Genomic DNA, 16402 nt, shown 5'->3' with positions numbered 1-16402 from the left:
CAAATTGAGATTCATGTTAAAAAAGCCGAACGATCCCTTTAATGTTTACACGTTCATGTTTACACAAGTTAAAAAGCAGAAAAGCACTTGAGGTTTTTTTTTTTGTACCTCTGAGAAACTTTAATGTTTACATGTTCATCTTTACACAACTTAAAAAGCAGGAAAGCACTTTTTTTTTTTTTAGGCATTTGTATTGAAGTAGTAGTTCACATTGTCTTTCATTTATATCTCAGTGCACTTTTGAGTGGATAAAAATAATATATTTTTGCTCAATGCTATGTTTTATTCTGTTGAAGACTGAATATACTTAAAAGCTGTTGTTACAGAATGAGGACTTGAGTATTTTATTTACTGTTTTGAACTGTTAACTTGATACTGAAATAGTAGTTTATTTAGGCCTGAGAGGACTTTTGTACTATTTTTGTAACTAATGTACGAAACATTAAAAGCACCAAAATACATTGTTTTTTTTCTGCTGCCTGGGGGGAAATCAATAATCGTTTTATAATCGAATCGTAGCCTCTGAATCGTAATCGCAATCGAATCGTGAGGTGCCCCAAGATTCCCACCTATAACCACAAGCATCATTTTGTTGGAGGAGACTCGCGATTGCGGCTAGTGATATTATTAGGGATGTTCGATACCACTTTTTTTCAGACCGATACCGATACTCAGACCCTCAGTACTCGCCGATACCGATACCAACTGCCAATACCAGTAGTATATTTTGACAAATAAAATAAATCACGAAAAGATATTTTTAAACAAATATATTTCCTTGAATTTTGACAAAAAAAAAAAAAAAACAGCACAGTCACTCGTCAATAGTCTTAACGCTCAAAATAAAAGACAAAAATGCTCTTTTAGTTTAAGATTCACAATTTTAAAGTATTTCCAAACCGGTGAAGTTTTGGTGACAAACTGCTGCAAGCTAGCGCCACTTACAGGCAAGGAGGACTCACTTAACGTCTTCCCCCTCTGCCATCGGTCGCTTGTAATCGTCTGCATCACGAGTACTCGAGTACTTGAAAAAAAGGCTGGTATCGGCCCGATACCGATACCTGGTATCGGTACTCGCCCATCCCTAGATATTATTGTCTGTGGTGTGCTGTGAGGGTGTTGTTTCCTTTTATGTTTGGGGTGGCTCACATTTTAAAAATCAGTTGAGATGTTAATTGACCACTATAGAAGGTCTTGCCCTGCCTATTGTCAGCATCCTTTCTCTCCAAAATTTGACCAACTCAAGTGTCAGTCTGGCACCCATTTTTTTTCCCCCCGCCCCAGAATGAAAAATGGTCCAGTCGTGTCTGTTAAAGAAAACATCATCCCACTACCATAAACCCACTTTTGTGAACAGGTCAATCTCCTGTAGTGTGTGCTATGAAATTAGGCAGGCGTAGCTAATGTTACGCTAATACGCCAACACTCTTCCTCCTCCTCCTGGCTGGAGCCTCCTAACGGTCGTGTTTAATCAGCCTCTCGGTGGGCGACGGGCTCACAGTTTGGGGGGAGGTGTGGATGCTCTGGGGGGGGGGGCTAGTAGCAGGCGGGGGTCTCCGAGTATGAGTATAGTAGTAGTAGCTGCCGTTGTGCACTCACACACCACGTAATTGTGTTACATACACTAATTCGCCTGATGCACGAAAGCACTCGCCTGTGCCGCTGACCCACATCGCCGCCCCCCCCCGACCTCCTACCCCCACCCCACCTCCTTGTATTTGAATGACTCCTGCATCAGTGCCACTAATCTGGTGTTTCAAATATTGGTTTTGTTTCTTTCACCAGCTATAGCACAGACAGATGTCCTCAAGGACCCCAACACAAACCGTCTAGCATCCCCTCCGGGGTAAACAGGACAAAGTAATGTGCGGAGTCACTAAAATATACTGTAGGAGAAGGAATAACTCAAAAGAGAAAAAAAAAAAAAAAAAAGAGATCAATAAGCAATCCAACAGAAGCTGTTTTTTATGCTTCGTTGGACTGAGTGTGCGTTCTAGTCTTCATTGGATGTGCTGCACATTTATATGCAAGGTCAGTTACTGTCTTTTGAAAGCATTCTTTGCAAACTGATGGGTGATTTCCACTTCTATTTAGTACTAATGGTGCAAACGGATGAGAAATCATCATGTATTGTATTCCTGGCTGTAGAGTTACTTAGCTGTGTTAGCTGGATTTACTCTTGCCTGCTTCAAGTGATGCAAGATTCACTCTCAAGTGGCACAACTGATATGTGTCATAGCAGAAAGAGAAAAAAAAAACTTGCATAAAATCTTCAGATCAGAATCAGGCATCTTCCAAATGGGCATAGAAACTGTACAAGTTTCTGCACCGATAACAATTTTCTGGCTGATCGTTAAAAAGTCTGACCGGCCGAACCCGATTTATAACTGCACATTCTCTCAGATTAAAAATGAAAAACGTATTTTAGTCATCTTACGACAGAAGAGGACAGTGGCTGACTTTTTCTGACCCCTGCCAAGAGAGATGAGATCAGTAGAAAAGATCGGTTTTATTTTAAAGGAATCAGCCAATCACCATCTTCCAAATTTAAGAAAATAGACCCCGATACCGATCAATCGGTATATGATCGCACGTATGTCAAAGGTGTGACTTCTTCCTTGACAACATAATTATTTTAGATTATATTCCGATTTTTTTTTCTTCTCACAAAAATGACCACTTTCGTCTTGTTATAATTACTGTATTTTCCGCACTATAAGGCGCACCTAAAAGCCTTCAATTTTTTCAAAAGCTGACCATGCGCCTTATAATCCAGTGCGCCTTATATATGGATCAATATTGAGCCGCAACAGGTCTCGCTGTCAAGACGCTATCGGTGACCCTGCACGATCGGTGACGCGCGTGAGCAGAAGAGCCCGCCATCTTGGATCGCTAGCTAATACTAACACTTAAGCTCAGAGAAAATAATAAAACAGCTGTTTATTCATTTTGGGAGCGAATGGAGTTGTCAGAAAGCTGGTTTGTAATCTATTAATCAAGTTTGACTGACCTATCTGACTGTTTTGTTGACATTCCCTTTAGCGCAGCACCATCTAATGGATGCATAACGTAACTCCAGCCTCTACTGTAGCGCCTTATATATGGAAAAAGTTTGAAAATATGTCATTCATTGAAGGTGCGCCTTATAGTGCGGAAAATACGGTACCTCATTCTTTTCAAATTGTGACTTTTTGATGCAAAAATTCAGTCAAAATTCATCCAAATCGGTCCCAAATGTGGACCAATATCAGATGTGATCTGTGCTTGTGCAGGTTGTTTCATGTGTTTCCCCCCATTGTATAAGCAGTAAGTATTGATTATGTGTCACTTGAAATGTACAAGGAAATAGACTCAACAAAATCTCCTATAGGCGTTCAATCCTACAGTGCATTGGGGACCTGCATCGTAAATCCAGCCTAAAACCCCCTCAGATGAACAGCGCTCATCCCAAATCCAACTTCAGCTCCCATTCACATTTCCACTCATTTGAATTCTAAAATTAGCCGGCGACTGATAAAAGTGCAGGCTGCTGCTGCTGCTGCCTTTGCGGCTGAGGCTGACGACTTGGCTCCAAATACGCTCGCCTCCCCTCCAGCAGAGGCTCGAGCCCCTCTGGAGGGGTCCGGGAAGAAGAAAAAGAAGAAGAGCAAGAAAAATAGAAGCCCGCTCCAACTGGCCGGTCCAGATAAGGTCAACCCAGGAGAGCCATCACGTGCATGCGGGAGGAGGGAAGAGTTTTTAAGAGGGGGTGCAAATCCCTTCGAAATGGACACGACATGACACGGATGTGCACCGGTCATCATTGTGGAACTTGGCACTGTACGCTGCTACTGTATTGTGTGTGCATACATGTGCAGCTTTTGCTCTCCATCCCAGTACTCCCAGTGCGTCTACAATGCACAGTGGTGATTAATCAATGCACATTTAGAGGAGGGGGACACAAAATCTGAAGCACCAATCGGCTCACAATCCACAACAAACTTCTTACATTTTGATTGGACTTAATACAAGCGAGCACTCACCTTGAAAGATGACGAGGCTCACGCATGAGGACGTCCGGTCAGGTCAGCGTGCGTGCGTGCGTGCGTGTGCACGCGTGGAGACGCTTCGTGGCTTTTACGCGTGGCAGCCTCTTTTACGCGTGAAAGCGGCGTGCATCCTCTCTTCCATCCGGTGACCCTCGCGCCGAGCTGTGGCATTGATCAGCTTTCCCCCGTAGCCAACATTTAATCCCCCTCCTCTCTCTCTCTCTCTCTCTCTCTCTCTCTCTCTCTCCGCGCGCGCACGCTCGCTTCAGTTCGTGTGCGCCTCACGTAGCGCGCCCGCCCCCCGTGGCGTCATCCTCTGGCGTTGCAATGCATTTTTAGGTGTACGCATGTGTGTGTGTGTGGGGGGGGGCGCAAGGTTTGATTTAGCACGAGTAGCTTTTGTCGGTGTAAAAACGTGATAGTGATTTTTGGACACTTCATTACAGACACAAAATTCATCCTTGTAATGATGATCTAATGCTTATTTTAGTCAGTTTTTTTTTTTATACCTTGGCTGTATTGTATTATTTTCTATATTTCATACAAGGTTTTAATATTTAATAATTTACCACAAGCGTTGCTGCCTCTCCACAACTGAGATTGCTTTGAAACACTGCCATCTGTAGGGCGAATTGTGTAACTGCACACTGGAGTCACCTCCAGTCACGATGTGACCGGAATGTTAACCTTGCAACATCATCTATAACGAAATGTGCTTGTTAATGCTTGATTTAAAACACACAATGATTGATGGACAATTAAATGTGCTGTTAAGAATCATGTGAGTTGTTAGTAGAGCTGCTGCACAGTTCTGAGGTTCTGGGTTCAAATCCCAGCAGCTGGCTCTATATATGTTCTCTAATTAATTGTCCATTTGTGTGAATGGAGTAGGCCCATGTCCTGTGATTAACTGGTGACCAATCCTGGGTGTTGCCCACTTCTCTGGCTCTGTCATGGTCAGTGGGGAGTCGATGGACCCTATCGCAGAGAAACAAAGCAGGGACACAGACAGGACAATATGAGGAATTTTATTGACAACAAAGAAGATTGACTTGACGGGACGGAAAGTGAGAGGACTGGTCGCCCAGACCAGGCAAGGGGAAGCTGGTTGACATGACGGGATGGAAGGTGACAAAAGACCAGGCTGGACAAGGGGAAGCAGGTAGCCATGATGGGGCGGACGTGAGCGGACTGGTCACCATGACTTGGCTTGAATGTGGAAGACTTGGCTTGGGTGTGGGAGACTTGGGGAAACTTGACTTGACGTGGGGAAACTTGACTTGATGTGGGGAGACTTGACTTGACGTGGGGAGACTTGACTTGACGTGGGGAAACTTGACTTGATGTGGGGAGACTTGACTTGACGTGGGGAAACTTGACTTGACGTGGGGAAACTTGACTTGACGTGGGGAGACTTGACTTGATGTGGGGAAACTTGAATTTACGTGGGGTGACTTAACTTGACGTGAGACGACAAGACTTGACGTGGGGAGACTTGACTTGACATGGGGAAACTTGACTTGACGTGAAGCGACATGACTTGACGTGGGGAGACTTGATTTGATGTGGGGAAACTTGACTTGACGTGGGGAGACTTGACTTGACGTGGGGAGACTTGACTTGACGTGGGGAGACTTGACTTGACGTGGGGAAACTTGACTTGACGTGGGGAGACTTGACTTGACGTGGGGAAACTTGACGTGACGTGGGGAGACTTGACGTGACGTGGGGAGACTTGACTTGACGTGGGGAGACTTGACTTGACGTGGGGAAACTTGAATTGACGTGGGGTGACTTAACTTGACGTGAGACGACAAGACTTGACGTGGGGAGACTTGATTTGATGTGGGGAAACTTGACTTGACGTGGGGAGACTTGACTTGACGTGAGGCGACTTGACTTGACGTGGGGAGACTTGACTTGAACAAACACCACTGACTAAATACACTAATGAGACATGAAGAAGACACACCAGGGAAACACAATAGGCAGAGGGTACTGATTGGTCACACGTACTGGGAAGGGAAGACACACGCAGGTGGACGAGGTTAAGTATGACGAGGCAAGGGGAGAACTCAGGACAAAACACTACAAACACCTAAAACCAACCAAAACCTAACCACACGGAACCAAAACATGACAGGCTCAAAGTCCGTTGCGAGTCTCCAGTGTGCATCCCCTAATGAGGACAAGCGCTATCGAAAAGGAATGGATGGACGTTTGCGGGTGGAGCCTTTAGCGACTCACGCGGGGTCCATCAGGCAGCTGTCGGCCGCTTATTACCGGCGCTGACGTGAGTCGAGGATGTCAGAGGGGCAGCTGCGGGTGGCCGACGGGCTCCCAGAGGGCCAAGCAGATGGCGGCGGCGACGTGACGTGTGATGATGTCATCACAGGGCACAGTGTTGTATGTTAAAAAAGGTCAAAAGCTCACAATGACATATTCATGATGTCGGGGTGGTCTATCAAGAGTGGAAATACAACCAGTTTAATAACCGCATAGTTCAATTATGACATAGTTGCTTATTTAGTTTCACACGTGATGGCTTGGCTGGCATTCCAGAGATCCACTTATTTGTCTACAAGCAATTAAAAAAAGTCACTTCTCCATAATATGTCTCCTCTCCCGCTCAAAGCGAACTGTCCAGCTCGGCCTGAAGGGTGATGGACGACGTCCTCCATAGTTCTGTGCAGAAGCTGTCCTCGGCAACTGCAGAAGAGGTCGTGATGGAAGAGCTAGTAAGCCAAGTAGGATGGATGAGCGCTGCTCTTATTAGGCGCACTCGATAATAATAATACTGCCATTCTTCACGGCCCGGCCGAGGCAGCAGGGCGTGCATGGGCAGCATAACCGAGTGTCGGATTAAATGCACCACGCTGCTTGGCGAATTAGTTGAAACCGCTGTGCAATCTGGCGAATCATTATTTAAGGCCACTTGTGAACTAAATGGCAGATTTGTGGAGGAAGCAACTCTAGTGCTGTCCCTATCCAATATTTTTTTAGAATGGACTAATATATTGATTATTCAATTAATCGACTAATCAGATTCATTTAAATTTTGCATTAAAGCGTATAACGAGCATTTTTCCCTAGTTACTTAATTTTGATTTTGATTATTTTGCTTATTAACCAGTGATTGGTGTTGATTTCGTAGTCCGTATTCGTATAGTGATTTAAAAAAGGGGGTTTGATGTTGTACTATGTTACCAGTTTGTTCATTGTTTTCCATAAACAGATGTTTGTAAATGTCTTCTTTTGATTAAACCCAGAAGATAATCAATCTATGTTCATGATGGGCCACAGAAATCAGTGAACAATTACTGTTGATGTGCTGAAATCAGAGATTTGGACTAGTTTAAATTAAAAAAAGAAAAAAAAAAACTCCAAACGATTACTCTATTATTAAATATTTGTTGATTAATTTGATAATCGATTACTTGTCCATTAATTGATTAATTTTGACAGCTCTAAACTCATCAAATGTAAACACGTCAACTGCTCATTTCCTCATTTATCCCTGTGAAAGAAACAAAACCAATGCAAGAGTAAAATACAAAAAAAAATAAAAAAAATTGGCCTTTAAAATTCTATTTTCTAATAAATTTATGGGAGAGATGTTAAAATAATCGATTCATGGTTTTATGAATCAATACCAGGCTCGAAAAGGAAAACCGATTCGATATTGATTATTTGATTAATTAATTAATTAAATAAATAATTATCCATCCATCCATCCATTTTCTCGACCGCTTATTCCTCACAAGGGTCACGGGGGGTGCTGGCGCCTATCTCACCTGGCTCTGGGCAGTAGGCGGAGGACACCCTGGACTAATCGCAAATTAATGTGCAGGGTATTTATTTTAAATTAAATCCAGCTGTAGTTTACATTCACCTGTATGCAAAATTACCAAAAGACTTTTGCTGGCCTGAAAAAATGAAGCCTAATAAGGAGTTCAAGTCAAAGTTGAGTTGAGTCTCTTGAATGCCAAGTCAAAGTCAAGTTTTTACCAAGTAATTCACAAGTCTTACCCCGGGTTTTCACTGGATGCGGTTGCGGTGCGGTTGCGGTGCGGTGCGTCTTGACTGCGTGCTCCGGACCGGTCAATTTTTTTGTCAATCCACACCGGCTCCGCACAGCTGCGGTCCGGCAGCTCCGTCGCCGCCCACTTCCCAACGTGTCTCGCGGGACCGCGCGCGCGCGATCATGTGGCATTTCACAACGACAAACATACAGAAAGTCTGCTCAACAGAGAAGCAGAAAGATATGAGATTCCATGCAGCATCCTTTTTTTGGTTGTCCTTGTAAAGTATATTAATAACGAGAGTCGGGTCAGTGCGGGTCCACTCTTTATTTCTGTCTTCCCCGTCCGGCTGCCGCTCAGTACGGCAAGCGAGACGGGCACAACAAGCAATCGCGAACATCAAACTCACAATACATTACAGTCCTTATAAAAAGGATGTGCCGTGTCATATATTATTTTGTGGTTTTCCACCTCCAATATAAACCTCTCCTCGTCCATGTTCGCTGGTGTCTAAACCGTGAATGAGCACATGGCCCGGCGGCGACGCTCACGTCACGTTTTGCTGAAAAACTTGCGAAATAGGAGCTGGCGAGTATTTTATTCTGAAAGGTAACCGGAAATTTATTTTGAAACTGCCTCGGTCTTCCTGTCCCGCTCGATGTGTTTTGTGCTAGCTTGCCATTTGCCGGAGGCCTACCGCTGCGGCGTCCGGCAAAAATAGAAAATAGGCTATCCTTGCGGAAGGCTTGCGGCACGCCGCAGGCCTTCCGTAGTCGACACGCAACGCACCCGCAAGCGGTGTAGACTGCACCATTCGAATGAATGGAATCTAATCGCTTGCGTCGCCGGACCGCACCGCAACCGCACCGCAACCGCATCCAGTGAAAACCCGGGGTTAGAATTAGCCACTTAACTCGACTCGAGTCCGAGTCATGTGACTCGAGTCCCCCACCTCTACTAATAATAATGTAGGTCAAAAGTCAAGCTTCAGTGACATTTATTGCACGATATTAGAGAGCGAGTGAAAGCTGGCTGTGATGCTATTCCTTAAATGAAAGGCAGGTTATCACGTGATCAACGAAAGTGCTCTGGAGGGACGTCGGATGTAAATTGCATCGAGCCCAAGCACGGCGAGGCGATCATTCTCCTTCTTTATATTGTTTACCCGCTTTTTTATGTGCTGCACTTTGAATGTCGCACGCGTGCAGAGCGGCTCGTGCCAGCTAATGGGCAGCCGCGAAATGAGCCGAGGGCAAAGCCAGGCGCCGACTCGGCGGCTTCCATCGCTCTCCTTGTTGCTCAGGTAACCGCGTGGTCACTTGGAGCGTCTGTGTACGCGGCGCGCTATTGTTCTTCCGGCTTGATTATCATTACGGTGCGCTTCCCGCGGGCGGACGGCATCCGAGTGGAGCAGCCAAAGAGAATGCAATCTACTTGAGGAGGGGGGGAATTACCATAACGACGCGAGGCCCGCGTGCGAAATGAAAGCAGACTTCAGGCCCAATCAAGTCGTCATAACACACCGGAGAATAACACAGGGAGGCCATTAAAACCTTTCACTCCAAAGCCTGCAAAGAATGCCGTGGAGAGGGTCCTCCAAAAGCCCCCTTTTGTCTGCACAATCGCTTATAAACACCTGGTTTTATCCGCCTCGCATCCATCTCCGCCACATTGTAATGAGATGTTCATCAAAAGGAGGAAGGGGGAAGAAAGAAAAAAAAAACAATTATCTTCACGGTAGCTTTTTCCTGTCGCTTGGACTTGCGTCTTTTGTGTCGTCCGCATTAACATTTTCAAAATAAGCGCTTTCAATGTACATGTGTTGAAAGGATAATTGGAAAGTCTTGGACTTGCAAATGATTGATCTGTCAATCAAATCATCAGTACGTACGTATGTTGCTGTTACTTTGTTCTGTGAAAAGACCAGCAAACACCTGCTGTTATGGTTGCTAACATCTGGACTTGGTTCTGGAGCCTTCAATTGGAATTTCAGTCAAAGGAGACAAGTTGTGCTTTTTTTGCAGTGTTCTCTGGCATGCTGCCATTAACCCAAGAACCAAGAACACTTTACACACATTTTTTTTTTTTTTTTTTTTTTTTTGCTTAGCTGAAATTAGCCTGTTTTGAGGGGCGGCCCTTTTTAATGCAAATGAGTCACCGCTCGTCCCACCCAACGAAAAACTTTCGACTACCAGGAACAAGCTAGGGCAGGGGTCAACAATGTGGTAGTAGCGCCCCGGGCCTTTTCTAAAAGTAGCTTACCAGTGATGGGACATTGTTAATTCCTAGGAATGTTGTAGAAGGCAAGGCAAGTTTATTTGTATAACACATTTCATACACAAGGCAACTCAATGTGCTTTACACAATGAACGACAACACTTAAGCATCAACAAACACAGTAGTTAACATTCAGAGGAAGAAGAAAAAATAAAAGTAGGTTACAAAATGTACTAACAGAACATAAATTGACAATGTCATCATTCAGCAAACCTTAAAAACATTTGGCGCATTCCATCTGTGTGCAGCATAACAGCTAAATGCAGCTTCACCGTGTTTGCTTCGAACTCTGTGTTCCACTAGTTGGCCCAAGTATGTCGATCTCAGAGGCCTGCTGGGTTTGTACTCAATCAGCATTTTTGGATATATTCAGGACCCAAAACATTTAGTGATTTATAGACCAGTAGCAGAATTTTGAAATCTAATGCATGTTCTTAAAGCACTTTATAAATAAAGTTGAGTTGAGTTGAGTTGCCTTAGTTTTGGTCAACCATTTGGGAGCCCCGTCCTTCTATTTTTTTTTCTATATTTTTCTATGTTCTTTATTTAAGCTGCAGCATGTGCATGAGAAGCACACTGGTCTGGTTTTGGGAGCTCATTTGTTGTATTGTAATAAACCCAAATGACAACTCTTGCCTAATATGTCCCTTTTTATATCAAGAGACCTACACAGGAAAGGAATTGAAATGAAGTTTGACATGTAGCAATTATAAAAAGTCAATTTTCTATTTCAAGTCACGTCGGAACGCAATACAAGCCACAGCTCATTCTCACCCTTTTATACAGAAGCTCCAGAATATGTTTGACCTTCTTTGCTGGCGCTCATTTGCATTTGGCTTATTGGATGAAAGAAGTTTTGTGTAAATTGGCATTTTCTTGTCAGAGGAAGAAAGTGTGTGAATATTCAGCAGCAAAAGACAACAACAAAATATATCCTTGACTGGGGCTGCAAATGAATGCAGTGGGTGCTGGAATTTATGATAGTTTAACACAGCGAGTGGTTAGCATGTGTGATTCACAGTCCTGAGATTCTGGGTTCAAGTCTCAGCTACGGCCTGATGTTGTGCTGTTTGTATCCTCTCTATGTGAAACATACTGTCATGACTAGGGTCATGCAAGGGTTATGTTTGACCGTGAGGTCAAGTGACTGTTTTGAACTGATGTAGACAGCATCGAGTTTCAACTGGTAAGACGCTATGTGATGTCAGGAATCTTTATCTGGTCAACAGCCAATCAGATAATTCTATGTCAGTCTTGTTACCCACATGTCTAGCCACAACCAATCAGATCGATTCACTGTCTATATAAGCCTATCTGAGAAGTGTGTGTTTTTGTCGGATTATTACCTCTGTTCCTCTGTGCACCTCCACAGCCCAAGTTCGCTTAGCGTCTCGTGATTCTCGATACATTCTCGTTGTTTCTCGTCTAGTCAAGTTTATTCTGCGCCTCTCGATGTTATGCGAATAAAGAGTTAAAATCTTATTTGCGTCTGCGTTTTTGGGATCCAACCTCAGGACATAACACATTGAAAGAGGAAGTGCACCGTATGGGAAGCACAATTGGCAAATATTTTACTTTCATTTGCAGTTGGGCGCCAAAAACCGCGTGTGGTAAATGAGCCTTGCGAAAACGGCTGGTGATGAGCGTGGCGGCGAGCTCGCGACGGCTCGCGCCGCTGATTAAATCTCGGCAGGGCGCCTCTCGCTGGCGGCTTCATCATCGCATTGTCCCGCCACTGACACGCCCGAGTGGAATGTGTGTGGCGCAAATAGCAGAAGACGGTGGCGTGCTTCAGCATCCATCGTTGGTCTTGGAGGGGATTTAGGAAGCTGTGGGAGTGCCGGGATCACTTCCTCAAATACACACCATTTGAAGTGTCTTTTTGCACTTACGAGTGGCCAATTCCGATTTAATGCCTACGCTAATCAACCACTGTATTACACTTGACGTGGTCTTGTTGTTGTTGTTTTTTTTTGTTTGTTTTGTTTTGTGTTGAAATAGATTTGGCAGGTTTTTTTTTTTTTTGGTTTTTTTTTACTCAGGCATGTCCAAACCCCAACTTGGGGGCCATTTGAAACTCGCCATCCATTGTTTATCGGCATATACAAAGAGGATAAAGTTACAACACTCTTTTCCAAAAAAAATAAAAAATAGCGTTTGTTATGTATTGTTTTATGGCTCATTCCACTTAAATCGTTCTCTACCTGGCCAACCCCACTCACCACAGGTGTGCCCCAGGGCTCTGTCCAAGGACCCCTTCTCTTCATCACATATCTCATTCCATTCGGCAAAATTTTTCATGACGGCAATATAACAACAACACAAGTTTCCCAGCATTTATTAATCCAAGGTGCATATTTTATGTGAGAAAAATCTCATGGTACAAAACCAAACAAAAATGTCACCAAAAGTAGATATAGCATATTGAAGTATCTAAAATTTTCTCTCAATTTAGCTACTGTTCAATTTATTAATTGTGTATTAAGTGTGAAATCTGGGACCGTTAAAAAGTTATTATTCCGATTTTTTTTTTTTTAATGGCAACAGGTTATTTGTACCTAAATGATTTAAAAGTTCAAACTGTCACTGGCATATAGGTGAACAAAAATCAATTAAGTAAAATTTAATAATCTCATGCTGCACATTAAAGCGGTCGGGAATCATTTACAATTCTTACCAAGCTGAAGTCTTATCTGATTGTCGGACCTTTTCAAACATATTTTTTCCTGAACTTTGTTGGTCCAAATGCAAAATATTTGCGATTGAAGATTACGCGCGCTGTATTTACTTTTATGTTTATTTACTTCCAAAACATCTTGCGTGAAGGTGCTTCTATAGTTCAGATTCGCAGCGATCGACAATCATGCAAAGCAAACACATTCAGCACCATGGACAGCAGCACTCAGCATTGCAATCAGAAAAAAAAACGAGTTTCCAAAGCAATCTCCAAAAGTTCTGATGAGGACCATGCGGTGTTTTCGCCTAAATAAAGAAGCATACACCTGACACCACGTCCGTGTTTTCCTCCCGCCTGGGGAAATAATTACCCACCGCCACCCTGCGCCTTGTTTGTATCACGGTGACCCGGTTGCCGCCACCAGGACGGTCTGATATATCAGGCACCTGATGAGCAGGTCAGCGGGGATTCGTGTTCGACAAATGAATCGTTTCCATCTGGGGGAAACATCAAATGTGTCGGGGGGGTGCATGAAGCTTGCGTTCAAAGGTAAAATAAGGATTTGCTTCTGGGGACGGATGCACCCGCGTCCAAATGCCGTTTCATGGCAAATGGCAATTTAAGTTGCTTCTGCTCTCTCTTCATTTCTCTCTGTTTCTTCATTTATTCATGCAACTTTCCCAGCATCCTTAGCGGAGGTTGAGCTGAGTGTGCGATGTTGCAGTAAATGGACAATACTTATCGGGATCGGACGATATTTAGCATTTTGTGCTAAATATGACATCATTGGTCGTCTCCATAAAAAAAAATAAAAAATAAAAGTTGTATTTAATGTTCGTCCGCAATTTTGTTTTAGCCCCCCCCCCTTCCCCCCCACCATTCATTTCAATTGGCGTACATTACTGTATATGCGGTGTTTTTGCGATTATGTGGTAGGGCGTAAAGTTGCATGCATGCAATAGACAAACGGTGTAATTTTAGAAAGATGACAAATTAGTGTCGATATTAAAAAAGCTACTAAAAAAAAGCTATTAAAAAAGCATGACGGGGGACAATGGGAAAAATCGCAACATTGCCTCAGTGAAATGTGACTTTAGTCGGAACAGCATGTAACTCCTTATTATCTTTTCGTCCAGCGAGGACGGCCGACGTGAAATGATTTATTAGACGCGTTAACGTTTCGACAGCGACGCGACAGGCCACACTGTAAATGGATGTGTCAACATCAGGAAAATCTTGAGCCATGCCATGAATACGTGCTCCGTCATGACTGATGGGAATCGTATTAAGATTCCAACGAGGCGGTCGCGGTCCAGCGGGAATGCAGGTTGGAGTGTTTATGACGCGGAATGATGCATTATGGCGGCATTAGGAGTCATTGCGAGTTTCAGCACGTCGACCACGTGCCTACGGCGTTATTTTCGGCACTGCGGTTTATTTTTAACAGACACCCTGATGAAACTGATGTGATGGATAAATGAAGGTGAATAACCAGAAGTTGACTGCAGTTGTTTTGTGATTGGCCTGTTTGTAGAAGGAACGCAGCATAAATATAAAACTAAAGGGATAGATAGATAGATAGATAGATAGATAGATAGATAGATAGATAGATAAAGGAAGAAAAAAAACATCCGTGCAAATAAATGTGAGGAAAGAAGACATAAGCTGCTTCCAATTCTGCTTCCTCCACATCTGACCTATGTTGTCAATGTCGGACATCATGGCTTCCCCCGAGACCCCCCTGCTGCGGCAATAACAGGCCCAGAGGGGATGAGGCGGGAAGAAGAAAGCAGCCAATGACCTTTGCAAACTCCCCTTGTGATAAATGCCAAAGGTTTCCACTTTCTTTTCAATTTGTCCGAATTTCCTGGAGATGGCTGACCTACTGTAAGCCTTCTTCCAGCCAGGCTGTTCCCATCACGCTGGTGGCTGAAACCATTACTCCGCGCACCCCCCCCCTGCTGCCGTCAACGTCGCAAATGAGCCCATTTGCCGAAACTCGGCGATGCGGCGTAGCGAACGGCGCCGTGCTTTTCGGGGGAATTCATCACGCGCATGCTCTGTGACGCATTGGTGGCCTCCGGAGAACACATGCTCACATTGGCCAGGTGTCACTTTGGCGCTGCTCTGTGATCCGTTTGGCTCCCTTGGCACATTCGGTCTAGTTCTTGTGAACACACACGTTGTTAAAGTCTTCCTGCTATTGAATTTTCTCCGGATGCACATAAATCACTTTAAAACTGAGCTGAATTATTGTAAATCTAATCGTTCTTCAACTGATTTCTTCACTAATTCCTAGTGAGGTAACCGATTATTAACACCTTGCCCGATTTGTTCAATGTGAGAGACCCCATCCAACCATCCATCCACCCAACCATCCATCCATCCATCCATCCATCCATCCATCCATCCATGACTAGGGTCATGCAAGGGTTATGTTTACCGTCATGACTAGGGTCATGCAAGGGTTATGTTTACTGTCATGACTAGGGTCATGCAAGGGTTATTTTTAATGTCATGACTAGGGTCATGCAAGGGTCATACTTACTGTCATGACAAGGTTCATGCAAGGGTTATGCTTACTGTCACGACAAGGGTCATGCAAGGGTTATGCTTACTGTCATGACAAGGGTCATGCAAGGGTTATGCTTACTGTCATGACTAGGGTCATGCAAGGGTTATGTTTACTGTCATGACTAGGATCATGCAAGGGTTATGTTTACTGTCATGACTAGGGTCATGCAAGGGTTATTTTTAATGTCATGACTAGGTTCATGCAAGGGTCATGCTTACTGTCATGACAAGGGTCATGCAAGGGTCATGCTTACTGTCATGACAAGGGTCATGCAAGGGTTATGCTTACTGTCATTACTAGGGTCATGCAAGGGTTATATTTGGGTCATGGCCGTGAGGTCCAGTGTTTGTTTTGAACTGATGTAACCCGCATCTAGTTTCAACTGGTAAGACGCTATGTGATGTCAGGAATCTTCATCTCTTTATCTGGTCAACAGCCAATCAGATAATTCTATGTCAGTCCTGTTACCCACATGTCTAGCCACAACCAATCAGATCAGATTCCTCCCTGTTGTAAAGTTAAACAAATACTAAAGGACAATATATTAACAAATGGCCGAATGTCCTGCCTGTGATTTATATAATTTTATGTGATAAGTATTGAGATCCCCCAAAAGGTGTTTTATTCATTATATACTCTTTTTTTTTTTCCTTTTTTTTTTTTAATAAATGGCCAATTCATCGGTTATTGAATTTTTTCCTGCTAAATATCGGAATTGGCATCTGCCTCAAAAAATGCAAATCAGTCAGGCCCTAATAATAACCTCTCCAAAAGTGTGAGTCACATCTGTGCAAGTTATATCTGCGCTGTTTAGCGCAACTCA

At 43.8% G+C, this 16402-nt stretch overlaps 2 protein-coding genes across 4 annotated transcripts in view; one reads left to right on the top strand and one right to left on the bottom strand.

Moving 5' to 3' along the window:
- Nucleotides 1-4198, bottom strand: part of LOC144024318 (plexin-A2-like) — a 121669-nt gene extending 117471 nt beyond the window's left edge. Inside the window, exon 1 of the mRNA XM_077530519.1 lies at nt 4023-4198. The gene's annotated coding sequence lies outside the window, so the exon portion shown is untranslated. The remainder of the gene's footprint in view (nt 1-4022) is intronic.
- Nucleotides 1-16402, top strand: part of ora1 (olfactory receptor class A related 1) — a 192906-nt gene that overhangs the window by 154420 nt on the left and 22084 nt on the right. The window lies entirely within an intron of this gene.

The sequence above is a fragment of the Festucalex cinctus genome, chromosome 8, assembly GCF_051991245.1.
Source record: "Festucalex cinctus isolate MCC-2025b chromosome 8, RoL_Fcin_1.0, whole genome shotgun sequence".
NCBI classification, from domain to species: Eukaryota; Metazoa; Chordata; class Actinopteri; order Syngnathiformes; family Syngnathidae; genus Festucalex; species Festucalex cinctus.
Note: the sequence above shows the minus strand (reverse complement) of the source record. Positions and strands in the feature narration are given on the sequence as shown.